Below are 26,923 nucleotides of genomic sequence, written 5' to 3'. Positions count from 1 at the left end.
ACATAACGTCTGCTTTTGTAATCTGTTCTTGTGTAATGTTTTCCATCATGTTTCATCTCTGTTCCTATTGTGAAGCGCTCTGACGCCTTCGGTTAAAGACCGCGCTATATAAAAATGCATAAATAAATAAATCTGTATCGCGGCAAAGCCTAGGCTGGAGAATCCGATTAAGGCAGGAGGAGAGGACGAGGCGAGCCCAACTCTCGCCGCCGCTGATCCCTCCAGCACGGAGCTGCGAGGGCTTTCCTTGCTCCGGGAGGGAGGGTGTGCCGGGGAGCGCCGGAGGCGACACCCCCGCCCGCTGCTGCACCTGAGCGAGTCAGGGTAGAAAGGCTCCTCCGTCCCGTTAGCAGGCTCATTCCGCCCGTGCCAGAGCTGCTGGCAGCTGGGGACGCGGATATTGGACTGGGAGGACCGAGGGACCAGAGCCGCCGGACACCTCGCGGGAGAGGAGCAGAGGTACGTGTCAACTCATGGCTCAGGGGTCGCCGGGGTGCCTCGTAAACGGTGGGCTGGGGCTTCTGTGGGACATCTCTAACTCCGCCTGTGTGTGCCTGGGGTCTGAAGGGGCCTCATAACTACCCGTGTGGATGCGCAGACAGGGGGTCCTGTGGAAACCTCATAACTACCTCCCAGTGGTCAGGGTGGGTCGGTGGAGTGCCGCATAACTGTTCGGGATGATGTGAAGGTAGGGGGTTCTGTGGAAACCTCATAACTACCCCTCATTGGGCAGGGTGGGTCGGTGGAGTGCCGCATAACTGATGGTGTGGATGTGAAGGTAGGGGGTTCTGTGGAAACCTCATAACTACCCCTCATTGGGCAGGGTGGGTCGGTGGAATGCCGCACAACTGGCCCTGTAAAGTGAGAACTGGGGCTTCTGTTGATTACCTCATAATGGACTGTCCATGGGGGAGCTACTTCAGAGTACCCCATAAGTTTAGTCCTTTTGTAGGACAAGCGTGCGGTGAGTGCTTCGGAAGAGCCTTTCTCACTGAGGCGAAGGGTGTCTGTGGACTGCCTCATAACTGCACCTATCTGGAGTGGAGTTTATGTTTAGTGGCTCATTACTATCCCTTTGGCTTCCGTGTGACACCACCTACCCGTGCTTTTAAGTCGCGCTTGTGCTGCACCTCTCAGACCTATACATCTGTGTACGAGGGGCGGATGTCCTTTGAGCGGGGTTGAGAGAACTTTTCGATTTTTCCACTGCTGTTTTCTTCTGTGTTACTCATGAAAAAGCATCCTCTCCACAGTCCACGGTACTGCAAGAGAGAAGGTGGGCCGGCGCCACCTTCGATCCGAAATGACGCTCTTTAGAACTTTCTTTCTGGTGCGTGAGTTACGGAGCGGGCTGGTGCCAATTGAAATACGCACCCTCTGGACTGGAGGTAAAACAAACGGCTTTATTCCGTGGGGGTCTGCTGTGGAACGAGAGGGGGGAACAGACCGAGGCTTCTCGTTTTGAGGGAAGTCCCTGTCACTGCCTTCATCCTGCGGCGTACCCTCCACGTGAACCTTTATTTAAAGGGTCCGGCTGGCACCCCAATCTCGTTATTGCTCAGAGACCACGCGCCTGTCTGTGACTCTAAGCATTACACTCTGAAGAGTTCAAATGACGCGGTGAATGCGGGCAGCGATAGCGCCTCGATGCCGGCAGCCGCTCGTTAAACCGCAGGAATAAGGAACGCGAGAGTCTGCTCCACACGAGCAAAGAATCGTGGCCGCATAACAGCGCCACTCCGAGGGGGGATGTCCGACTTGGATATTTTAAAAGCGGTGTTCATGAGAGGAAGTGAAACTTGGGGCAGATGCCAGTTGCGATAGAGTCAGTCAGGCAGGCAACCTGTAATTACCGGATACAAGGCAGGGTGTGAGGTCGCTGCTTCTGTTTATGCATACCGGGTGCGGTCCTCACTTGAGGTTTAATTTGATGACGAATTTAACATATGGGTCTCCTCACCGTGCTCCCCGGGATGACGCACAGGTGGTATTCCCTTTTTCTTGTGACATATTTCCCGTCAGTCGTAGGTGGCGAGAGCGGTGATGAGGTAGTTGGTCAAGAGGGGAGGGGTGTGAAGTAGCGGGCAGGTCAGGGGGAGTCGCCTCAAACATTTCCTACCTTACGTGTCAAGCACTTTCACACAGCGCTCCGGGACCCGGTTTGCCCTTCACGGCTCAGCGCACTTCTATTGCATTTAACACCTACCTGTGAACGTTCATAAAGTGCCAACTCCGAGTTGCCCCGGGGCACTGGCGCCGTGGAGGAAGGAGCTAGCCAACATCCGCTAACACTGTGAGTTCCTGCCTGCTCTCCCTCCCCTGTAACTTCTGTTAATATATATATATATATATATTTTTTTTTTTACAGTTTTTACAGCACGAACTTGACCCGAATTGGGTATCAGAGCGCTTTACATAGCACCAGTTGCATTACATGAGGACACACAATTTCCACCCCGCCTCCTTTAACTCACGTTTTTTTTTTTCTCCTGTGCTAAACTGCGGTTCTCTTCCACCCGCATCTTTCTCTAGCTCCCTGTTCTCTTCTCCTGTGCCGATCTGCTTTTCTCTTCCACCGCATCCTTTTTAACTCCCTGTTCTCTTATTCTGTGCTGATCTGCTGCTCTCTTCCACCCGCCTCCTTCTTTAACTCCATGTTCTCTTCTGCTGTGCTGTTATGCTGCCCTCTTCCACCCACCTCCTTCTCCAACTTCCTAGTCTCTTCTCTTCTCCCGAGCTGAACTGATGCTCTCTTTCAACTGCCTTCTTCTCTAGCTCCCTGTTCTATTCTCTTCTCCTGCGCTGATCTGCTGCTATCTTATACCCGCCTCCCTCTTTAACTCCTTGTTCTCTTCTCCTGTACTAATCTGCTGCTCTCTTCCACCCGCCTCAGTCTTTAACTGCCTGGTTTCTTCTCCTGTACTGATCTGCTGCTCTCTTCCACCGCACCTCCTTCTTTAACTCCCTGGTCTCTTCTCTTCTCCTGTGCTGATCTGCTGCTCTCGTCCACCCCAAATCCTTCTTTACATCCCGGTTTGCTTCTCTTCTGTGCTGATCTGCTCCCGTCTTCCACCCCACCTCCTCCTTTAACTCCCTGTTTTTTTCTCCTGTGCTGATCTGCTGTTCCTTTCCACAACCTCCTTCTCTAACTCCCTGTTCTCTTCTCACATGCGGATCTGCTGCTCTCTTCCTCCAGCATCATTAACTAACTCCCTGTTCTCTTCTCCTGGGATAATCTTTAAGCTATCTTCCATCCGCCTACTTCTCTAACTCCCTGTTCTTTTCTCCCGTGCTGATTTGCTGTTCTCTTTCACCCGCCTCCTTCTCTAACTCCCTTTTCTCTTCTCCTGTGATAATCTTTAAGCTATCTTCCATCCGCCTACTTCTCTAACTCCCTGTTCTTTTCTCCCGTGCTGATCTGCTGCTCTCTTCCACCCGCCTCCTTCTCTAACTCCCTTTTCTCTTCTCCTGTGCTAAACTTCTGTTCTCTTTCACCCGGGCCCCTTCTCTAACTCACTGTTCTCTTCTCCTGTGCTAATATGTTGTTCTCTTCCACCCGCTTCCTTACTTAACTCCCTGTTCTCTTCTCATGTGCTAATCTGCTGTTCTCTTCCTCCCGCCTCCTTCTTTAACTTTGTTTTTTTCTCCTGTGCTGATCTGCTGTTCTCTTTCACCGCCTCCTTCTCTAACTCCCTGTTCTCTTCTCCTGTGCTGATCTGCTGTTCTCTTTCACCCGCCTCCTTCTCTAACTCCCTGTACTCTTCTCCTGTGCGGATCTGCTGCTCTCTTCCACCAGTGGAATAACGAATCTTGAGGGGGCCCCCTGCAAAGTACATGGAGGGGCCCCCCCACACTCTGGACCCATTCAGGAACTCTCAAGCCAGGGGCCAGCCACTCATGCACAGTGCTGGAGGGGGCCCTCTGGAGCTTGGGCCCCCTGCACCAATGGGTGTGCAGGGGCTATTGTTATGTCACTGGTGAGAGGATAGGTGAGTCTGGTAGCTCAGTGGACTAATTCGTCAAATGCAGGGGCTTGTGTTTGACCTCGTAGTCACAGATTAAAATCCCAGCAGGTCCACTCAGACTTTCATCCTTCTGGGGTCGATAAAATGAATACCATTGAGTTGGGTAGCAATAAACATCTGTTATTCAATGCCATGATACCCTTGTGCATGAACATGTGCTTTACAAATGCATATGTTATGTGAGAGGATAAGTAAGTGAGAGGATAGATACATGGGTGGATGAAAGGATGACAGAGTAAAGGGAAATTTTAGAGGATGGATGGATGACAGAGTAAATGGAAATCTGAGGAAGGGTGAAACGATGGTAGAGTAAATGAAAATCTTAGAGGATGGATGGATAAAATGGCCAATGGATGGAATGGTGAACGATTGCAAGTTTGATGAAATAATAAATGGATGACAGAATGTAAAGGTGAAATGATTGATAGCAGAAGGTGGATGGGAGGGTGAAAGGATGAATGAATAGATGCTTGGATGGAAGAGACAGACGAGCACTTCTAGGGCGCGGGGAAAAGAACAGGAATGCAGCATATCTCATAGATACGACACATTCCTACACTTTTCTTTTGGTGCAGGGCAGCAGTGCAAGATTCCTTGCAATGCTGTCCAACGCCAAAACCTCATAAATGAGTCCTCTAAATCTTTACGGCATATTATCGATGGAACTGCATATTCGGGACCTAGACTATGTAGTGGATCATACTGATAGGACATTGTTATTTTAGAAGACGGATTGTGTTGAATAGTGAGACATTGCAGTTGGGTATGAGTGAGCAAACAGGGTCAGTGGTGACCAGCTTTTAAAACACTGAAGTGAAATATCGAAGCAGACTCGCAACCCGCTCATGTGTGTTACATCCTGCACAGTGCACAACATCACGTAGAGTGGGGGGGGGGGCATGTTAGAGGAAAACAAGTCTCTGAAGTCTGTATCCGAGTCACAGGGTGTTTTTCCCAGGTGAAGTTCTGATAATAGCAAGGGAAGAAATTAAGATATTCTACAATTATGCACTTAAAGTGAACAACTCTTCTCCTCTCATCTCACCCCTCCCACACATACACAAAGGCCAGGCTAAGTATATAAAACCTGAGGCTTTCTACATTACTCGCTGGTTGACACACACCTGGTCCTAGGCCCAGCTGACAGAGTGAAGGCACTCTGCTTGCAGGAGGGGACGACCAGGCTGGAGTTCTGCCCCCCCTCACCCTTTAAACAGCAAGTTTGATGTTCAGATAATATCTGTACATCCTCTGTCCCTGCTTTCTGAAGTGTAGTTGACAGGGCTAGTTAGAAACACTAAGTGCATGCTTTGTCCTACCATAATATATTGTATAGGTATGTACAGTGTTGGTAGAGCAATGCCAGGGACATTGAGCTTGCCCTTTCCGTACTACTGTGATAGCTATAGTGGCCAGCCTTTAATCATCCGTAGGCTAATGACTTCTTGAAGTGAGTAGACCAATAGAAACCCACAGATATGCTGCAGATATTTGCAGTAATATTTATCTAATTGCCCAAAAAAAGCATCAGCACCAGTAGTAATTCTTCAGAGGGAAGGAACTCTGGTGTCCACCCTTGATTTATCTAAGCTTAGACCAACTTTTCGCTCTTATAATGGCTGCACCATCTCTAGGCTGAGGTCAATGTAGCCACCTGGACCAAGGAGTCCATGACTACAGGAAGGTCCATGGAGCGGTCACTCTCTAAGAAGATCTCGCTCTGTGTCTTGATTAACTTTGTGCTGCTGGTGAACGATGCCCAAATGATGGAGCAGGCATGTTGACTTCCCGTCAATGAGGTGACTGGTCTATCCAGAGAAGGAGACCTTATTCTAGGTGGGATCTTCCCCCTTCATGTTGACGTCGAATTCCAGCAAGCCAACTTCACTGTGACACCTGCACTTATCACCTGCCAGAGGTACTGTAATGCAATCCAATATTGTGTTCCCACTTTTTACGCCATCTATTAGGGGCTTCTACCTGCCCCCTGCTGGTCTTATGCTGTCTCTACATCACCACCCATTGCAGCTGACAGCACCAGCTCTCAGCTATCCGGATCCCAACTGGTTTTATACCCACGCTCGCGCTGGGGGCCTCTCATCTCTTTGGCACTTGAGGGGGAACATTGAATCTTTGCTGGCCCCTCCCCTTGTTCTTTCATTTCTGCTCTCAGAGAAGGGCAGGAGAGGAGTTATTTGCCTACTCCTAAGTGCACATGACTAGTGCACATGCATTACAGCCTGCGTGGAGAACATGCCCAGGCCCCCATTCCCTTCCTAAGCATCGAACCAGGATGCTCAGACCACTCACAATACTGCATTGCAGCATTGTGATTGGTCAGGGAGCCTGGGTGCTTACCAATCACAAAGCTGCATTACCGCATTGTGATTAGTCAGAGGAGCCTGGCTGTGCTCCCTGTCCCTCTAGTCCGACGATGAGAGCAGGAGCAGAGACGCGGGACACGGCGGCAAGGCAAGTCTTTTTACATTTGGCATCCCCCCTCTTGCTCGCCCTCCACCACGCCCACCCTGCCACCTGTGAGACATGCTGGCCACAACTGCGTGGCTGCTGTGGCGAATGATCACTGCTGTGTGGGCGCTGCTTTGGTCTATGTGCACTTCGTGTGTTTTTGCGGCTGTTGCGTTTGTCAGTCGCAGTGTGGGGGTTGCATTGTTTTGTGGATACTTGTGCGCCTTTTGGTACCAGCTTTGATCTGTGACCACTGTGGTTTCCAGTGAGTACGCCTGTGTCACGTGGTTGCTTTCTTGGGCTGTTGCCCCTGCTATGTGGACAGTCTGGTTTTGGTAAGTACTACTCTGGGTACTTGTGCGCCTTTTTTGGCAGCACCTATGATCTGTGACCACTGTTGTTTCCAGCGAGTACGCCTGTGTCGTTGCTTTCTTGGGCTGTTGCTCCTGCTATGAGGGTGATCTGGTTTCAGTAAGTACTACTGTGGGGACTTGTGCACCTTTTTTGGTAGCGCTTATGATTGTGACCACTGTTGTTTTCAGTGAGTACGCCCGTGGTTTGTGGTTGCTTTCTGTGCTGTTGCCCTTGTTATATGGGCGATCTGGTTACTGTGGGTACTTGTGCCGCCTTAGGTCAGTGCCTATGGTTGTGACCACTGTTGTTTTCAGTGAGTACGCCCATGTCCTGTGGTTGCTTTCTTGGGCTGTTGCCCCTGCTATGAGGGTGATCTGGGTTTGGTAAGTACTACTGTGAGTACCTGTGCGCTTTTTTTGCAGCACCTATGATCTGTGACCACTGTTGTTACCAATGAGTACGCCCGTTTCCTTTGGTCGCTTTCTAGGGCTGTTGCCCCTGCTTTGTGTGTGATCTGGGTTTGGTAAGTACTACTGTGGGTTTGGTCGCTGCAGTTTTTTCTTGGATGCTGTTGATTTCTGTGGGTGCTGCTGTGGTCTCTGGGTCCTTCTGTGGTCCTTGGGGTTGTTATATTGGGAGGCGCTGCTGCGTGTGATGATGTCGCTATAGTCAGTGAGTTGAGTTCGTTTATGGTCTGTTGCTTCTGTTGTGGTTCTCCGGAGCCGCTGTGACCTCTCAGAAACACATATAGTTGAGAAAAAACAAAGGGAGATTTGGGGACTGCCCATGCACCGGTCTCTTCGATCCAAGAAGCTCACCTCCACGGTCTTCTTCAGAGACCCCTTACTAGCAGTAGTATCATTGCTATGCATATGGTGAGGTGTAGCAAAGCCGCATTCTATATGTGCTGGAGTATGTACAGCACGCAGGATAGCACCGACAGATGACAGAACTTGCTGGCAGACATGTTATATCTTGGATCAGCATAGACACTGAATGTAGTGCCAGACAGGTCTGTCCAATTATATTCATGTGTATGGGTGAACTTTTGTGTCAAACTGAAAAGGTGATGTACCGACCTTTCTGCTGTGACAGCATACATTTTGGGACCCCCTCTATGGTTTGATTAATGACCGGGGAAAAGAGAGGACAACATCAATGAAAAAATACTGAAATTCCCCCGTGGTCAATTTATACTTTCCTAAGTGGCATGGCTCATAAAGTCAATCAGTTAGCCTTCATATTGACACAGATACAACAAAATTAGTTCTCTCATTTTAAATATTTTATTAGTTTTATTATTTTTCTGTAGTGTATCAAAAATATTTTTTTTCTTCTTTTTAAATCTTTTCCTTATGTATTCATCAATTCATAAACATAAGTTATAATCAGGTCAACATTAAAATACAGTGAGAAATACCTTTATCTTTACAATGTATTTAAAAAACAAGTGATCATACAGTGAAGAACAAGAACCTGTCAGCCACACACCAAACGCCATACACATTTACTCATTCGTACATCTCTACACTCTTTCCAAACCCAAAAACAATTTCTAAGGTTGAGGTAACACAGATATTATTTGTGTATTTCCACGCCAGGTCTACGCGCGTTTCGGTGGATTCTGACCACCTTCCTCAGGACCAGATAAGAAAAAGTTTATTCTCCCCTCAGCGTGTGTGTGCAGGACATGTGACTTAATCTATCGTATTTCATCTGCAAAATTCTTTATATGCTTGCTATGAGATACCACATTGCACCAGAGAACAGCAACGCCAATTGAGTGAGGGACAATCTTTAAAAATAAATACAGGGCCTGATGGTATCTCATAGCAAGCATATAAAGAATTTTGTAGATGAAATACGATAGATTAAGTCACATGTCCTTCGAATGAGGTTAAGTTACAGGTACATTATACTTTGTTTGTAATTTCAGGTACCCTGCACACACACTCTGAGGGGAGAATAAACTTTTTCTTATCTGGTCCTGAGGAAGGTGGTCAGAATCCACCGAAACGCGCGTAGACCTGGCGTGGAAATACACAAATAATATCTGTGTTACCTCAACCTTAGAAATTGTTTTTGGGTTTGGAAAGAGTGTAGAGATGTATGAATGAGTAAGTGTGTATGGCGTTTGGTGTGTGGCTGACAGGGTCTTGTTCTTCACTGTATGATCACTTGTTTTTTAAATACATTGTAAAGATAAAGGTATTTCTCACTGTATTTTAATGTTGGCCTGATTATAACTTATGTTTATGAATTGATGAATACATAAGGAAAAGAATTAAAAAGAAGAAAAAAATATTTTTGATACAGTACAGAAAAAGAATAAAACTAAGAAAATATTTTAAATTAAGAGAACTCATTTTGTTGTATCTGTGTCAATATGAAGGCTAACTGATTGACTTTATGAGCCATGCCACATAGGAAAGTATAAATTGACCATGGGGGAATTTCAGTATTTTTTCACCGACCTTTCTGCTGTGTCCTTTAGTTTTACAGAAGGCAATAACTTTAGCGTCAATGGCGTCCTTGCCATGCACATAAAGCCAACTTGAATGAAACTATTACAGTATTTGTAGTTCTGGTTTTTATGCTTACAAACTCCATAACTCACTGAAATGGCATCACTGCAGTGAACCATGGCCCATCATTCATATGAACAATGAAAGAGTTGGGATCGGTGAGCTTGAAATGAGATGCACACGGGTTGGCATCAGGAGTAGTTCTGCTAGCGGTAGTACCAGGACGTTTACTACTCCTAGCAAGAAGAGTAACTGGATTAAAGCACTTATTATCATGGCACTAGCAGCAGAAGGACTCGTAGTATTGGTAGGCGTATTAGCAATGCTGGTAGAAGTACTTGGAGCAGAACCACTAGCCATATTTTTACAAGTAGTTGTACTTGTAGTACTGCTAGGAGCTGCAGTAGTTCTACTATTTTATTAGTAGTAGACATAGCATTACTGTCAGTAATATCGCTAATAATAGTATAGACTTTGTAGTGCTTTAGTAGGAGCAACTCTACTATTAATAGTAGCAATTAAGAGTGCTAAAAGTTACAGCACCAGTAAATACTTTCATTACAAGAAGCAGTCCTGTAGGTGGTAATGGCACTATCAGTAGTACTTTTACTGCCACTAGTACAAGAAGCAATAGTAAATACAGCTTGAGGAGTTGTACAAATGCAGGTGCAGAATTAGCATCATTACTAGCAGCTGTAACAACACAAATGCGCTATTAGTAGTAAAATTACTAATGCTGGGGGTAATATTACTAGTAGTAAGGGACTTTATACCATCTATTAAAGTGTTTTAATATCCAGCGTAGGCAGTATCACTAAAATCGAAGTCACAGAGATCAGAGTGTCACTAGTAGCAGGCACTGCTGGTACCACCATTCCACACAGCAGTCCAGGAGTAAAAGTAACTGCACTGGAGTTATAGTTTATTTAGTGAACACCTCTCCGCTCCACATGTTCAAACAAGTGGCGCTAAGAACTGTTACTGCAACTCAGACAACAAAAGAAAAAGAAAAAACACAACAGAACAGACACACCCACGGTTTAATTACAAGCTAAAACGAACAGCGAGTGAGCAGGAATAACATACTTTGAACATATGTCACGTTGCTGGCGGCTGCTGCACGTGAGATGAGCCAAGTCTGAATAATGATTGATTCTGCAGCGCAAGGACACCCGTAAGGAGAGCAGGGTTAAGAATACAGTTACTCACGCACTGCACAATACCAGTTACTCACGCACTGCACAATGCCAGTTACTCACGCACTGCACAATACCAGTTCCTCACACACTGCACAATACCAGTTCCTCACACACTGCACAATACCAGATCCTCACACACTGCACAATACCAGTTCCGCTGGTCCAGTCCTGACGGTGTTCCCACCATTTTCGATATCCGCGTCTCTGGCACTCATGGCCAATCTTAAATCTGGATCACCTATGGATCCTTGCCCTGCTAAATTCTTGGCAAAAATGTCGGATATTGTAAATCCTTTGGCAAACCCGCTCTTGAATCTATCTTTGAGTCAAGGGGTGGTCCTGCAGGCGTGGAAGCAGGCAATGGTCATTCCCCTTCTTAAAAAGCCCGGCCTCGCCCTAGGGGATCTTGCCAATTATAGGCCTATTTCGCTTCTTCCTGCACTGGCTAAGATCCTGGAAAAACACGTACATATCGTGCTCTCCAATTATTTGGAGTCCCACGATCTTCTATATTCCTCCCAATCTGGCTTCCGCCCCAATTTAAGCACTGAGACGGCGCTGCTGGAGGTGTCTGAGGCCATGAAAGAGTCGCTGGATTCGGGAGGCAAAGTCATGCTCGTCATGCTTGATCTGTCGGCGGCTTTCGACACCGTCCCCCATGAGGGTCTCCTTGCCAGACTTTTTGAGATCGGTCTGAGGGGGACGGTGCTCAGCTGGTTCAGATCCTTCTTGGCTGACTGCCGACAAACGGTCTGGGCCTCTTCGAGCTCCGCCGAGATGCCGCCATTGGGAGTCGGAGTCCCTCAGGGGTCCGTGTTGAGCCCGACTCTCTTTAACATCTTTATGACCCCTTTGGCGACATTGGTGGAGTCTTTCGGGGCCCAGATCGTATCTTACGCCGACGATACCCAGCTCCTCTTCTCATGCCAGAAAGGAGAAGATTTCGACGGAGAGAGTATCCGTGAGTGCCTTGGGGCTGTTTTTAAATGGTTTCAGCTAAACAGCCTCAAGTGCAACTCAGATAAATCCGAGATACTCTTCTTCGGTTGCTTATCTGACCCAGAATGGCATGCATGGTGGCCCGCTGACATGTTCCCTCCAGCACACGCGTATCAGATAGCTAAGAATCTGGGAGTTAAGATCGACAATGGACTGACATTAAAATCCCAGGTTCTGGCTCTCTCGGGAACCTGCTTTGGTCTCCTCAAAATGCTCCGGAAGTTCTTCTCCCTGCTCTCGGAAGAGCACAGGAGGACTACTGTCCAGGCATTAATTGGCTCAAGATTGGATTATTCCAACATCCTTTATCTTGGCCTGCCTGAGTATCTCCTGCAACGTTTGCCGGTGGTGCAGAACGCGGCCGCACGGGCTATCTTTGACCTCCATAGACGTGCCAGGGTATCTAGCCTATTGCAGTCGCTCTACTGGCTGCCCATCCGGAAGCGGATAGAGTTTAAGGCCTTGACACTGGCCCAAAAGGCCCTGCATGCCACGGGAGCTCAGTATCTCCAAAGGATACTTGCCTTTTACCATCCGGCTCGTTCTCTGAGATCTGAGTCTGTTTTTAGCTGAGGTTCCCCGAGTAAAAAAGGCGCGCATTGGAGGCCGCTCTTTCAGGCTGCAAGCTCCGCAGCTCTGGAATTCTCTTCCACTGTCACTGCGCAGCACATCCAATCTACTGGCCTTCAGGAAGGGCCTTAAAACATGGCTCTTTGCCCGCTAGTGTTCTCTCTCTCCAGTGCTGGAGCTCTCTACTCATTGCAGTAGTTCTGTCGTATGTTGTTGATGTCTGTCTTTTCTGGTCACTAATTAAAGCGCCGGGACACTCCTTTGGAGTAGCCGAGCGCTATAAAAGACCAACCTAACATCTAACATCTAACATCTAACATCTTACGCTCTGCACAATACCAGTTCCTCACACACTGCACAGTATCAGTCCCTCACGCACTGCACAATACCAGTTCCTCACACACTGCACAATACCAGTTCCTCATGTACTGCACAATACCAGTTCCTCACACACTGCACAATACCAGTTCCTTACGCTCTGCACAATACCAGTTCCTCACACACTGCACAATACCAGTTACTCACACACTGCACAATACCAGTTATTCACACACAGCACCATACTAGTTCCTCACACACTGCACAATAGTCTGCATTTGCTGATTAGGGTCAGTTTTGATCTAATTTTATTATAAACAACTAACACTAGAAATGTAAACATAGTCACCTCCTGAACAGCTCTGCCCTCTAACATGTGATTGACAGTTCCTACGAGCTGTGATTGAAAGAGCGGTGTGAGCAGCTCTGTGGGAGCGGTACATGCACACTCTCCCAAGTTGTGGCAGCAGTAAGTGTCTCAACACCCTTATGTGCTGTGATTGGTGGTTCTGTACTCTGGAGCATCCAAGGTTGAGGCCAGTGCACCTCCACACACCGCGACACTGTGATTGGCAGTACTGCACACTCTCCTGACACCTGCATATTTCTTAAAGTTGTGATTTACAGACCCAGCATCCAATCCCCATTGCTGTAATTGATACCATTGTAATCATCTGTATGTGCTGTGCATGTCAGCAGCATACCTGTGCATACATGTAGGGGCGGGCCCGTCGTAGCCCGGGGGAGACCGGACCGGGCCACCCCTCTGGGCTCATGACTAGCTGCTCAAGACTTACCATATTTTGTGCCCCATTGTTCTAGTTTGGCCGAGATCCAACAATACCAAGAATAAATCCACATGACAACAAGGGAGACGAGGAGCAAAGTCATGGCATCGTCTACCATGGTTGCAGGTAATCTGGACAGTTTTCTTATTAGAGCCAACACTGTGGTAAATAATGAACTGACAGCCCTAGAAAAACAGCTCGCGGAAGGGATTGAAAGTTCTAAGCGATCGTCTCTGGGTTTAACCGCGAATGCTAGATCCCCAGATATACTGGATGCCTCCCATCTATCCCTCCAGGATAGCATCGATCAAACAATCGAATCTGTCCTTCAACAGCTGAGGACTTCCTCAAACTCACATCGAGACTCCCTCCAGACTATACCTGAGGTGACTTCTCTGCCAATATCTGACTCCGTCTTGACTCTGGACGAGGGGAGTGATTCCAACTTAACTCACTCACGGGGTCTTAGGGAAGGTGCTGTTCCAAAAAGAAAAAGAGCTAGACAGACTAAGGGTGTTAAAAGGGCTAAATTGGATCATGTCCCCAACACCACTAATAACATGCCCGACATAATGGAATCTTCTTCTCCCACGACTGCCAATGGAACTGTGAGTTCAATAAAGCCCTCGCAATTGCAGGTACCCATGCAGTCTGGCCCGTTTATCTTCGGCGAGGGGTCTTGTGGCGGGAGGGAACAGTCTATTCAGTTTATTACCAATGTTCTGAAGAAACTCATAGACCCCCTGTTGGCCAGGCTTGATTGTATGGACACCAGGCTACAAGCAATAGAAACAGTGACCGGGGGTTTGGAGGATCAGCTAAGAGCTCTGGGTAGCATCCAACGTGTAACCACGATGAATGCGGGGACCCCCCCTCCCTCTAACTCACCCAGCACCTTAACCACAAAGAAAACTAACCCCCCTCTACAGTAAGCGTACCCATAGTTGCCCTACCAAATCCTACCCCCTTACCCCTCCCAAGGCAACTTCCTCCCGTGCCCTCAGTGCGGAAATCAAAGCCACCTGTGCCAACGACCATAACGAGGCAAGAAAAGATGCCCACCAGGACGGTTGACTGTCCCCACCAGAAAGCTAACAGCCTAAACTGGTCAAATATAGTTAATCTTCCTCCAGAGGCGGCGGCCCATACTGTAATCTTGACCGTGGTCCCTGAGCTTCCTAACTCTGCACCAGAATCCTTTGATTCTTTAAAAAACAAAGTGATTAGCTGGTTGAACATTCATAGGCCCCACCCACCGAACCTGAGAGGCGAAATATTGATGGTCAGGAGGGTCCCCTGGGTGGGCCATACTACAAAGAAAATAAAGGGTGATTGCATTTTGGTAAATTTTAGGGATTCGCAGATCGTTTCCCACATTTGTAACTGGTTGGGGAGCTTGGGAAACACAACCATCCAACTGCTACAGCTGTCCTTTTTCTATCCAAGAAATCACAACTTGTATTCTGGCGTGAATGATGGCTGGACAAGGGTGGGTTTCGCCATTGATGGGACAAGGTATAGGCCCATGCGTCATGATATACAAACATTGAGCAACTATATACATGCCAACAGGTATAGTTGTCTTGATCAGGGGGAAGAATGTACTGGGGAAAGAATAGGGGTGGCCCCCCCACATAGCTCAGCTGGGGACAGTGCTAGATATCTCTGATGCTGGCAACCTTACCTGTGTCCATTTATCCTCTATTCGGCCAAGTACTACTAGTACCTTAGAATCCCCTAAACAATCGCACAGTACATCCCCGGGTCGGCATGTACTAAATATCCTTCCTCGGAATATTACATCTCAACATGCCCCAGATTTGGGGGTTTTGGTAGAACAAGTACCCTCGGCAGGGGTGTTATCCACCAACCAAGATCAGGACGATGAGTGCGAGGTGGGGAGAGTGCAGAGAGTGCTTAGTTTGGGCTCAAAAAGGATGAAGGTTCTCTCATGGAATCTCGCAGGCATTGCTAATAAAATTGATTGCTGTGACTGGGGCTCGCTGGTGGGCAGTAATGACATCTGTCTCTTTCAGGAGACTTGGGCTAGGGAAGATTACCCCAGGGTGGGTTATGCAACTTTCTATGTCCCTGCTAAGTGGGGAGGCAAAGGGAGGCGGTCTGGTGGACTTGCAATATGGGTTGCTACTCACTTGGGTTGCACAGTGGAAAACATACCAACTCATTCGGAAGACGCCCAATGCGTTCTTCTTAAATGGCCACATGCCTATAAACTAGCAATTGTGAATGTCTACTCTCGTCCAGTGAGTGTGTCTTTTCACTATAGATGAGTTATCTCTATTTCAAAGGTTATTACCCACTGACTGTAAGATTCTGGTGGGAGGGGATGTCAACTGCCACTTTGAACCATTACATGGACTAAAGGAGGGTGCCCTGACGGCTGAGGACAACTATTGGGGGAATCCCCCCTGCTGATCGCCTAATCCAAAATCTTGGTCTACTTTGGCGTTACAGATTATGTCCCTTACCGTGAACTGCGCCCTGAGGGCTTGTAACGGGCGCACTCCATCTGACAGCCCCTCAGTGTGTACCTTCAACAGGAAGGGCCATGAATCACGCCTAGACTATATCTTTGTGGACACTAGCATGTGGTCTAAGGTCTTGGATTTCAGGGTGACTGTGAGAGCTGACAACGACCACAATGGTCTCTGTCTGGAAATGGTTTACCCAGGGCCTAAAGAAAGCACATCATTATACGGTACTGATCAAGACACAAGGGCTTTAGTATTATCCAACAATAGACGTAGGGTAAAATGGGGGAAATTAGTTAACTCTGCAGAGTGTATCACGAAAATCTATGACCTGGCGCTCCCAAGACTAGTCGAAATGGATGACCTGGTTAACCAACCCATGGATACAGACTTTAATGAGAAATTAGGGCAAATCCACGCAGATCTAGTTGATAAGCTTGGAGAGGTCTTCTACCCTGTGTCCATTAGAAGGAAGAAGAGGACACTATCCTCAGCCTGGTATAACTCTACGTGTAAAAAGATCAAGACTGAGCTGATTTCAATGTTCAAGTCTGGCACTAACAAACATAAAATACATGAGCTCAGACGGAAATATAAGGAGGCAATTGCCCATGCCAAGTCTGAATGGGATTGGAATCGATGGCACAATCTAACAATGGCCCTGGAAAACATTTTGGTCATTAGTACATACAGGATCAGGGAAACCGAAAACTGCTGTAGAGCCAAACATCGCTGCTTCGGTATGGGAATCCCACTTTAGCAAAAGACCGGCTGCTCCAACCAGTGAGCTAATCTTTCACTGATGCTCTGCCCCACGGCAATACAAGCTCGTGGCTGCCCTGGGGGCAGTGCATTGATTGGAATAGGGCACACTGCCCCTGTTTGCACACAGCGCATCTATTTAAAGGTGCAGCTTGGCATAAACAGGGACAGTCCACCCATTGCATAATACAGTCCCTGCCTGATACCTGGAAAAAACATATATCGTAGTTTGTGTTGTGAAGCCCTCTAACGCACCGTTCCAGGCTCTTACTGCAACAAGCATTTACAATGCAATGGTCTCGGCATTATTAAAGGTAGAGCTATTGGCATTGCTCATGACATTTCTTTTTAGGTCTCGCCTTTACCATTCCGCAGGAATGGGAAATGGGGAGAATTCAAGTCGGCAAATTCCTCTTCAAACTAAGGGCTTTCAGCCCGGCGGTTTTCTTGCAGTTCACGTGAATCACGTGAACAAACATGCACAAGCATTCACGGCCAGGGCTTCTCCTCTCCTAGCAGCACTCCTCCCACACCAGCAACTCCCACACCAGCACCTCTCCTCTCTCTCTCCGCAAACACAGCCTTGCCGTAGCAGCACTCCTCCCACACCAGCACCTCCCAGTAAATAATGGCGGCCGCGCACCTTGTTTACATCTCTGCCATACCCCACTCCGCGTCTTTCCACATCCCAGCGCTCCTTTTCTCCCCCTTCCTTGACCCAGCTTGCTTTCTTAGCCTTCCCTTCCTCCTGCTCGGTGTACCCTCTCCCCCGGCTACTGTCGCTTCCTACCCCCACCTCTCCCTCGAGCACGTTTCAGACACATCTTTGTCTTTGTTTTACCAGTAAATAATGGCGGCCGCGCATTTTTAAAAAATATATATTTGGTGGTGACTTGTGCTGTCACCTACAACGCCCTACAGGGTCCTTCTGAGTAAACACCAAGCACAGCTCACCATGCCTCTCCCCTCTCCCTTGCACACACTCTTTCAGAGACACGCTTTCCGTTCGTGCAGCAGGTGCAGTAGCACGGGCCTCAGGAATCCATAAAATCAAATAATTTCCCTGTCTTTCACTTGCTGGGACACATACACGAAATAAACATCTCTGTTCGTGTCTCTTGGTTATCCTATCCCAATCACGCCCGCCAACACACACAACACGCACAAACAGCCCACAGACTTTCTCTCTTTTCCATTGACGCACGGAAACACGCACACGTTGACCACATTTAGACGTGCATCTTGCAAGCAAACTCCCCCTGCTACTGTCGCTTCCTACCCCCACCTCTCCCTCGAGCACGTTTCAGACACATCTTTGTCTTAACAGTAAATAATGGCGGCCGCGCATTTTTTAAAAATATATATTTTGTGGTGACTTGTGCTGTCACCTACAACGCCCTACAGGGTCCTTATGAGTAAACACCAAGCACAGCTCACCATGCCTCTCCCCTCTCCTTTGCACACACTCTTTCAGAGACACGCTTTCCGTTCGTGCAGCAGGTGCAGTGGCACCGGCCTCAGGAATCCATAAAATCAAATAATTTCCCTGTCTTTCACTTGCTGGGACACATACACGAAAAAACCATCTCTGTTCGTGACTCTTGGTTATCCTATCCCAATCACGCCCGCCAACACGCACAACACGCACAAACAGCCCACAGACTTTCTCTCTTTTCCATTCACGCACGGAAACACGCACACGTTGACCACATTTAGACGTGCATCTTGCAAGCAAACCCCCCCTGCTACTGTCGCTTCCTACCCCCACCTCTCCCTCGAGCACGTTTCAGACACATCTTTGTCTTTGTTTTAACAGTAAATAATGGCGGCCACGCATTTCTTTTCAATCTATATCTTGTGCTGACTTGTGCTGTCACCTACAACGCCCTACAGGGTCATTCTGAGTAAACACCAAGCACAGCTCACCATGCCTCTCCCCTCTCCCTTGCACACACTCTTTCAGAGACACGATTTCCGTTCGTGCAGCAGGTGCAGTGGCACCGGCCTCAGGAATCCATACAAGCAAATAATTTCCCAGTCTTTCACTTGCTGGGACACATACACGAAAAAAACATCTCTGTTCGTGTCTCTTTGTTATCCTATCACAATCACGCCCCCCAACACGCACAACACGCACAAACAGCCCACAGACTTTCTCTCTTTTCCATTCACGCACGGAAACACGCACACGTTGACCACATTTAGACGTGCATCTTGAAAGCAAACCCCCCCTGCCTTGTGTCTCATTCATTCATCTCCACGTTTCTGCCTTTCATATTCAGACGTGCACTTTTTTTTTCCTTTAAAGCATAACACCCTGTCTTTCAATTGCTGAAACAATTACACCAAATCATCTCTCTGTTCCATTCACCACGCAAGGCAACATGCACAAACAGTCCACCAAAATCATCTTTCTGGTCGTGGCTCTTGCTTATCCTATCCCAATCAGGCCCGTCCACACGCACGACAGTCACAAACAGCCCTCAGACTCTATCTCTTTTCCATTCACCCACGGAAACACGCACACGTTGACAACATTTAGACCTGCATCTTGCAAGCATACCCACCCTGCCTTAGCTTATCCCCCCCTGTCTTAACTTCAGTCTCATTCATTCATCTGCACGTTTCTGCCTTTTACTCGCGCAAATACGCACTAAAAGAACAAACACTCTAGACTCTTTCACATTCATGCACGACAAATTTTTTTTTTCTTCTTTATTTTCCCCTCTGTAAGGTGGGGAGGGGGCCAGAGCCAAACGTCTGGGGCCTAACCACCACAGGAGACTGAATTGCTTTCATCACAGTCGTAAAGATTCTAATCTGTTGTCGGCCAACCGCTGGGAAATGCAAATGTTAACTAAAGAGACCGAAAGGCGCCTTTTTCCTGCAAACCATTTTTTTTAAAAATTTGTTTTTATTGCAGAATTAGAAACCACAGATTACAATTGCTCAACCAGTCCACTCATGGTGTCCCCCCGCTTCAATCGTTAGAACATGTACCATACACAGCCATTCAGCCCGCATCCCGGAGGCCGGGCGGCGTAGTGCCCCAAACAGCAGGAAGGCATCACGGTGAGTGTCCCTACGGGACAATGGTCGAAAGAACGTTTTACGTATCTGCATTTTACCCCCCCACCCACAACAAATAACAACATCAGCCATCCCACATATGCAGGTCAGTGCTACAAGCCGCTTCCGAACCCCCCGTGCTCTATGGGGCCCACCATACCTGACCCGCACCCCTCTGCTACCTCCCGCTCACCCCCACGCCCCACAGGCCCTTCTCAGCTCAGAATCGCCACGGCGGTCAATCAACCCCCTGGCTCCCATCCCACCCCGAACTCCCACTAAACAACCCCCCAGTGTCCCCTCCCCGGCAACCGCTAATGGTGTGTGTCCTGTCCCTAATTGTAGTATGGATCCCGCCACAGTGTCAATGATAACTCTGAGCTAGTATGCCTCGCAGTGTCCACAGGTGCCATCCACTCAGTCCTCCTCTTCTACTGATGAATCACGCAAGGCTTGCACCACCAATTCCCACGCACGCGCCGCATCCAAGGCTTTCTCATTACCAAGCTTAACAGCCTGCTTCATTCGGAGCACACTCTCACATTCAGACCACCGCAGCAATTCATTCTTCCACCTCCTTACTGACGGCCCGCCCCTGGACTTCCAATGCCATGAGATCTCTCTTTGTGCCAGTATCAAACCCAGGTCAATAAATTTGCTCGTCACCTTAGTGTGTTTGGTGTGCGGGAACCAGAGCAACAGACACGCCGCCATGTCGAAGTCCACCTCCCTGTCAGTCACTTCGTTTAGAAGGTCCCCCACCTCTGCCCAATAGGCCTCCAAATGCGGGCAACCCCAAAACAAGTGATCCATGTCCGCCTCCGGTGACGAACACCTCGGGCACTGTGCGTCCTGCACCTGGAAGTACCGCCGTATTTTGTCCGGAGTCAGATATGCCCTATGTAGCACAAAGAAATGCACTTGCTGGAAACGTGCATTCCTCGTGCCTTTCCATGTGCCCCGTAAAATATGGCTCCATGCCGTGTCTGGAATGGGCCTACCCACACTCTCCTCCCATTTCGTTTTGAGCCCCTGGAGCGGTTCCAATCCCTCGTGCAACATCCTGTTATGGAGGCAGGTCACCGCCTTAAAGGTGCCCGCCACCATTACCACATACTGGCACGCCATAGTTGTGTCCGGTTCTATGAGCCCTCCCTTCCAATGCTTCTGTATAGCCGCTACCACCGCCGCATGCAAGAGAGAACCCCCGTCAGATAGCCCGAACTGTTCCTGAAGTACTCCGAAGGGCACCAAAGTCCCATCGACATACAGGTCTCCCACCACCTGAAGTCCCGCCTCCTCCCATTCCAACAAAGGGGATCAATCGCCCCGTGTGGTAGGGCTGTCAGCATGCCAATCGGAATTTCCGGCGCATAAGGCCGAGTCGCCCTCGCCCTCCTGAGACTCCTCTGCCAGCATAACCTGAGCGTCCGTTCCTCCATAGTGAGGCCCCGCAGCTCCAGCCTCTGCTGCATAACGATATAAGACAGCACATGGCGCTGTATCCCCAACTCTCGATCACACTCCGGTCCCCTAAACTCCCGGGCCACATGCTGCGTGAGAACCTGGAGTTGCGCCGCCAAGTAATACAGTTCAAAATCGGGAACAGCCATCCCCCCCTCAATCTTGGGGCGTAGCAACGTGCTCAGGGCCACTCTACGGCGGCCATGTCCCCACAGGAAACCAATAATCATCGTCCTCAGGTCCCTAAAGATCCTCTGAGGAATCCAAATGGGTAGCGTCCGGAAGTAGTACAGGAGTTGGGGGAGCGCCACCATTTTCAAGAGAGCAATCCTACCCAGTACCGTCAGCGGGAGGGTCGACCAAAAGGATATACTGCCCCTCAGCGCCCGTATGCACCTTCCAATATTGCCTTCTAATAGGTCCGCGGTCACGTGGTAGATACGGACTCCCAAATAGGTGAAGCAAGATGGCTCCCAGACCACCCCTATGTCACGAACAGGGCAGGGCGACTCGCTCTCAGCGGGAACACACAGGTCTTCGCCCAATTGACCTTAAGGCCCGACAACTGGCCAAACTCCGACAACAGGTCCATCGCTCCTTCCAAGGCCCGCTCCGTATCGTCTAAATACAGCAACAGATCATCCGCACACAGCGAGATGTGATGTAGCCGCCCGCCGCTGTCTATCCCCGCATATCTGTCTCCCGATCTAGCATGGACCGCCAAGGGTTCCATCGCCAGGGTGAACAGGAGGGGGGAAAGGGAGCACCCCTGTCTCGTGCCCCTACCCACCGGGTAAGCCGCAGACACCAAGCCACCCAAACGTACTCGCGCCGTCGCCGAGGAATACAGAACCTTCGTCCACCGGCGGAACCCTTCACCTATGCCAAACCTCTCCAACACTCCATCCAGAAAGACCCACTCCAAACTATCGAATGCCTTCTCAATGTCCACTGATAGGACCGCTTGGGTCCCATCCTCATCCAGGACAGCGTCCATCATCCCAACCAGTCGACGGATATTCAACGCCGTGCTCCTCGTGGGGATAAACCCCGCCTGATCCCTGTGCACCAGGCCAGTCATGTGTGGATCCAGCCTGGCGGCCAGAATCCGGCTCAGGATTTTGTAGTCCACCGTTAACATGGACAACATGGATAGGACCTTACATCCGTCGCATCCCTGCCGGGTTTTAGGAGCGGCACAATCAAAGCTTCCCTCATGGATCCAGGCAGACCCCCTGACTCATAAGCCTCCGTGTACACCACCAGCAGTCTGGGTGCCAAGCTATCTACAAACTGCTGGTAGAACTCTATTGGTAACCCGTCCACCCCGGGTGTTTTATTCCGAGCCATATTTTTAATGGCCGCCCTTATTTCAGTAAGCGTGATCGGCCCGCCCAACTCTTTCGCGTCCTCCTCGTCAAGGACTGGAAGCTGCCTCGCCTCTAGGTACTCCGCAATTTCCTGGGCCTCCACTCCTAACTGACTATGGTACAATTCCTCATAGTACACACAAAAGCACTCCAACACCGCTGCCTGAGAATATACCGTCTCCCCCAGTGCGTTGTTGATGCTAAGGACCGGGCAGCTCCTAATTTCAGGGTTAGCAAGTCTGGCCAGGAGCGTGCCCACTTTATCCCGTTCAGCATGCGCTCTGATGGCGTATTGCCTATAGTCGTAGCACCTCAACCGTTCCGTTTCGGTAGCGACCACCTCCTTCGCTTCCAGCAACCGGCCCTGCAAGTCCGGTCTGGCCGGCCTGCGCCGCTCCAAATCTCTCAGATTCTCTTCCGCTTTCGCAAGTGCATTCAACACAGTCGTATGAGCATTCGAAAACCGACCCAGGCATACCCCTCTCACCACCACTTTCATCGCATCCCATTCAGTGGACCTACTCGTGGCAGTACCCTCGTTCTCACCGAAATAATTATCGATGCCCTGTTGGACAGCTTCACTAAACACTGAGTCCTCCAACGTGTCTGGCCGGAGCCGCCATGTTGGAATCGCCGAGCGCTCCCGTTGCCACTGGACATGTACCAGTAGGGGATTATGATCCGATATGGTTCTAGCCAAGTATTCCGTGTGTGAGATCAATGGGGCCAGGGACCCGCTACAGAGCACTGAATCAATCCTCACGTGTAGTGCATGGAGAGCTGAGTAAAAGGAATAGTCCCTGGTGTCCCTGTGCTGTTCCCGCCACACATCCAGCAACCCCCACCTGTCCTGCCAATCCTTCCTGTGCATGGCTAACCTGCGTACCGGGGAATCAACAAGGGGAGGGTGAGACCTGTCCAAGACCACATCAGTAATCGAGTTAAAATCCCCCCCCCCCAGTAACACCGGGCCTGCTAGGAAAGAGGCCAAGGACCCGGAAAGGCCATCGAAGAATCGGGCCTGCTCAGTATTTGGCGCATACACACAACAGATAACCACATCCCTACCATACAACTGTCCCTCCACCGCCACAAACCTGCCCTCAGGATCCACCACTTGGTTCAGCACCTGAAACGGTATCCCTGCTCTCACCCATATCAATACCCCCCTGGCATATGCTGAGTAAGTGGTGCCGAACACCTGGCCCGCCATCTTTTTTGCAACGCAGCACATTCCTTTTTTGTCAGATGGGTCTCCTGTAGCATAGCAATCTGGACCCCCCTTCGCACCAGATACGCGTGCACCTTGCGGCGCTTGACCATGGTTCGTAACCCCCGGACATTCCACGTTAGGCATTTTAAGCTAGGTAACGTCCCCATACCAGCAGAGAACAGTCCAGGTCAAACAATGCCAGTTCACCTCCCCACCAAAGCAGTTGCCCCCCCCCGAAACAAACTCTGAAAAGAAAAACACCCCAAACCCCACTCCCCAGGACAGAGCCTACAAACCCAGTGTCAGCCCCGATCCAAACCTCAAACCAACCACACATTCTCCTAACCTGTGGTCGCCACCACAGAAGGCCTTAAGGGCCCTGGGGGGGTGAGTTATCGACGACCCCAGCTAGCGGAGCCCACGCCCCGCACTCCCCATCCCGTCCTGCCAACGCGGCACCCTACCCGGCAACCCACCCATCGCCAACAGGATACCACCCTACCATCAGATCTCGTCCAAGTCCCAATACAGCCTCAACCGTGAAATATCCCATCAGAAGTCTGAGGGGTCACCACCGGCCCCTTCGAGCTCTCCGCTTCCGAAAGGTCCTCTCCTGTCCTGCTGCCTTCGCCGCCAGAGTCCGTCTCCACCAGTTCACTTTCCTGCTGCGACCTCGTAATGGCCGCCGTCGCTGCGAGCGCTTCTCTCTTGTCCGCAGCCATTTGGGCCTCCCGTTTCTCCCGCTGGCGCCTATTGCGGGACCGGATGTGTTGCGATTGTCTGATCTGAGGCGGTTTAGGCCGATCTCGCCTACTTTTGTGAGACCTATCCGTCCCCGCTCTGTACGACTCCAGCCACTGCCATGCTTCGTCCGGAGTCTGAAAGAAGTGCGTGGTCTCATCCAGAATGACCCGCAGCTTGGCCGGGAAGAGCAAGGAGTACTGAATGCCCTCCTCTCGCAGCTCCTTCTTCACCGCCAGAAACGATGCTCTATTTTTTTGGACCGCCTGGGTGTAGTCCGGGAAGATTGTAACCCTGCTGTTCTCCACCTCAAACGGGCCCGATGTCCGAGCCCTCTGGATGAGGAGGTCCCGGTCCTTTTAATGGAGGAGCCGCACCACCATCGGTCGTGGGGGGCGACCAAGCCTTGGCGGGCGAGATGGCACCCTGTGGGCTCGTTCCAGGGTAAAGAAAGGAGTAAGCCCCTCCGGTGCCACCACAGTTCGAAACCAGTCCTCCATGTAGGCCACCGCATCCTCCCCCTCAATTCGTTCCGGCAGGCCTACGACCCGCACGTTATTCCTCCTATTGCGGCCTTCGGCATCCTCCGCACGTCGTTCCAGCGAATCCAACCGGGCCAGGATGTCCATGATCTTATGCTCCGCGGTCACCACCGACGGTTTCAGGTCCAATAGCAGCTGATCATGGTCCTTGACCTTATCCGCCAGCTTCGCATGGTCCGCTCGCAAGAGCCCCAGCCCCGTGGCTACTTGTGCAATGTCCTGCTGCAAAGCCTCCTTGGTCGAGGTAATTGCGTCCAGTATGGCATCCAAGCGCCGGTTCAGTCGCTGCTCCTGGTCCAACACCGGCGGGGGGGTCTCGCCCACCTGGGACAGCGCCGCCAGGTCCCCCTGTCCGCGCTCCACGGCCACCGGCGCTCCCGTAGCCGCCATCTTAGGGTACTGCGTCACAGGCCAAGAAACCCGTCCAGTCCCGGCACTCGTGGGACGGCGCAAACTTCCCAATATTGAGCAGGATCAAGTGCCACCGCCGATGCCCGCGGCTCCAGGGGCCAAGTGGGTTAGCACCGTCCGACCTGCCCCCTCAGGAGTCTGGAGGAGGAGGGGAGGGAGAAGGGATAGTGGCCAGCAATTGTCCCCGAAGTCTGAGCAGTGCCGGGTTCCCTGTCCCCCGATCTTCAGGACTGTCGCCACAGTCCCCACAGCATCGATCTCACGGCTGTAGAGCCCCCCACCAGTCGGCGCCAAGGCTGCTCAATGTTGATACCCGGAGCCACCGGTCCGCTCCGCCGCCATTTTCTTCTCACTCTCGGCGATACCTCGGTCGTCGTACATCTGGGTCTCCTCGAGGCCAGCGGTCCCCCAGCAACTTCCTACCAACGCCCAGTGGTCTCCCCACACTTCGTAGGGCAGGAGTGTCGACCACGGGTCGCCCAGGGTGCAGGAATCAGGAGAATTAGCGGGATTCCGCGCGGAGCTGCGAGCTCACGCCGCCATCCCGATCGGCATCCAAGCCATGCCCCCTTTTTCCTGCAAACCATAAAGCAAGGGAAGCAACTTTAGAAACAATGTGTCAAGCGGCACGTTCTTTTACACATTCGATTACATGCACGTACAATGGTCTTATTGTTGATTTATAGTTACGTTTCATAGTGCAAAGTTACACACAAAACACGCATAGCACCATCCGTAAGGGCCTGCTTAGGCCATTCACCCACAACAAAACGACGATAATGAGAAGACATTTTACGTGTGCGGACAAAGTAAAACATTCAGTATGAGCCTAATGTACTAGGATTACGCAAATCACTATTGTATTGGGATAAGAGTGTTGGGAGTGATGCTTAAACACGGAATCACACATTTGTAACACCTATTTTAAGAAACCAGAATCGTGCATATATTGTGCCCCCACGGAACTCATTGCCGAACAGAGCCAAAATGAATGACTCCCGAACTTTCGGATATGCAATTAACTGATGTGCATAAGGTACACACACAGTGCATAATGCACACACTCACTGAATACTGCCCTAACTCACAGTGCACACTGCACTCAGGCACACTGCACCAAGGCCTCACTTGCACTGCATACAGCCCTCACTTACACCACACACAGCCATCACTCGGCGCACACAACCATCAGTCTCAGGGCACGTAGTATCTTGAGGCTATTCCGCTGCTCCCTCCTAAGGCATACACAGATCACACCACTTCGCCACATCTTGAACCCTATTTATCCTGCAAATTTACAGCTACTATTACAGGACATTTAAAACACATTTGTCCCATGCCTGCATAGCCCATCCTCCCTACTCCGCTATTCCCTCCTTTTAGGAAAACATTGCCGAACAGAGCATAACTGAATGAGTCCACAACTATCGGATCTGCAATTAACTGATGTACATACTGCACACACAGTGCACGCCAGGTAACACGCACAACACGCACAAACAGCCCACCGACTCTCTCTCTTTGCCATTCTCGCACGTAAACACGCACACGTTGACAACATTTAGACGTGCATCTTGTAAGCATACCCCCCTGCCTTAGCTTCTGTCTCATT

The 26,923-nt window shown here is 50.0% G+C and overlaps 1 protein-coding gene across 2 annotated transcripts in view; it reads left to right on the top strand.

Annotated features, from left to right (window-relative positions):
* The first annotated feature begins 278 nt into the window (after positions 1-278).
* LOC147724706 (CMP-N-acetylneuraminate-beta-galactosamide-alpha-2,3-sialyltransferase 1-like) overlaps positions 279-26,923 on the top strand; it is a 366,638-nt gene continuing 339,993 nt past the window's right edge. The window contains exon 1 of one of the 2 annotated variants that reach the window (XM_086966249.1): positions 279-459. The gene's annotated coding sequence lies outside the window, so the exon portion shown is untranslated. Of the gene's footprint in view, positions 460-2,089; positions 2,294-26,923 lie in introns of those variants that run through there. The other variant, XM_086966250.1, reaches the window with a different exon arrangement.

This window comes from Lissotriton vulgaris, chromosome 4_1 (genome assembly GCF_964263255.1).
Source record: "Lissotriton vulgaris chromosome 4_1, aLisVul1.2, whole genome shotgun sequence".
Classification (NCBI taxonomy): domain Eukaryota; kingdom Metazoa; phylum Chordata; class Amphibia; order Caudata; family Salamandridae; genus Lissotriton; species Lissotriton vulgaris.
Note: the sequence above shows the minus strand (reverse complement) of the source record. Positions and strands in the feature narration are given on the sequence as shown.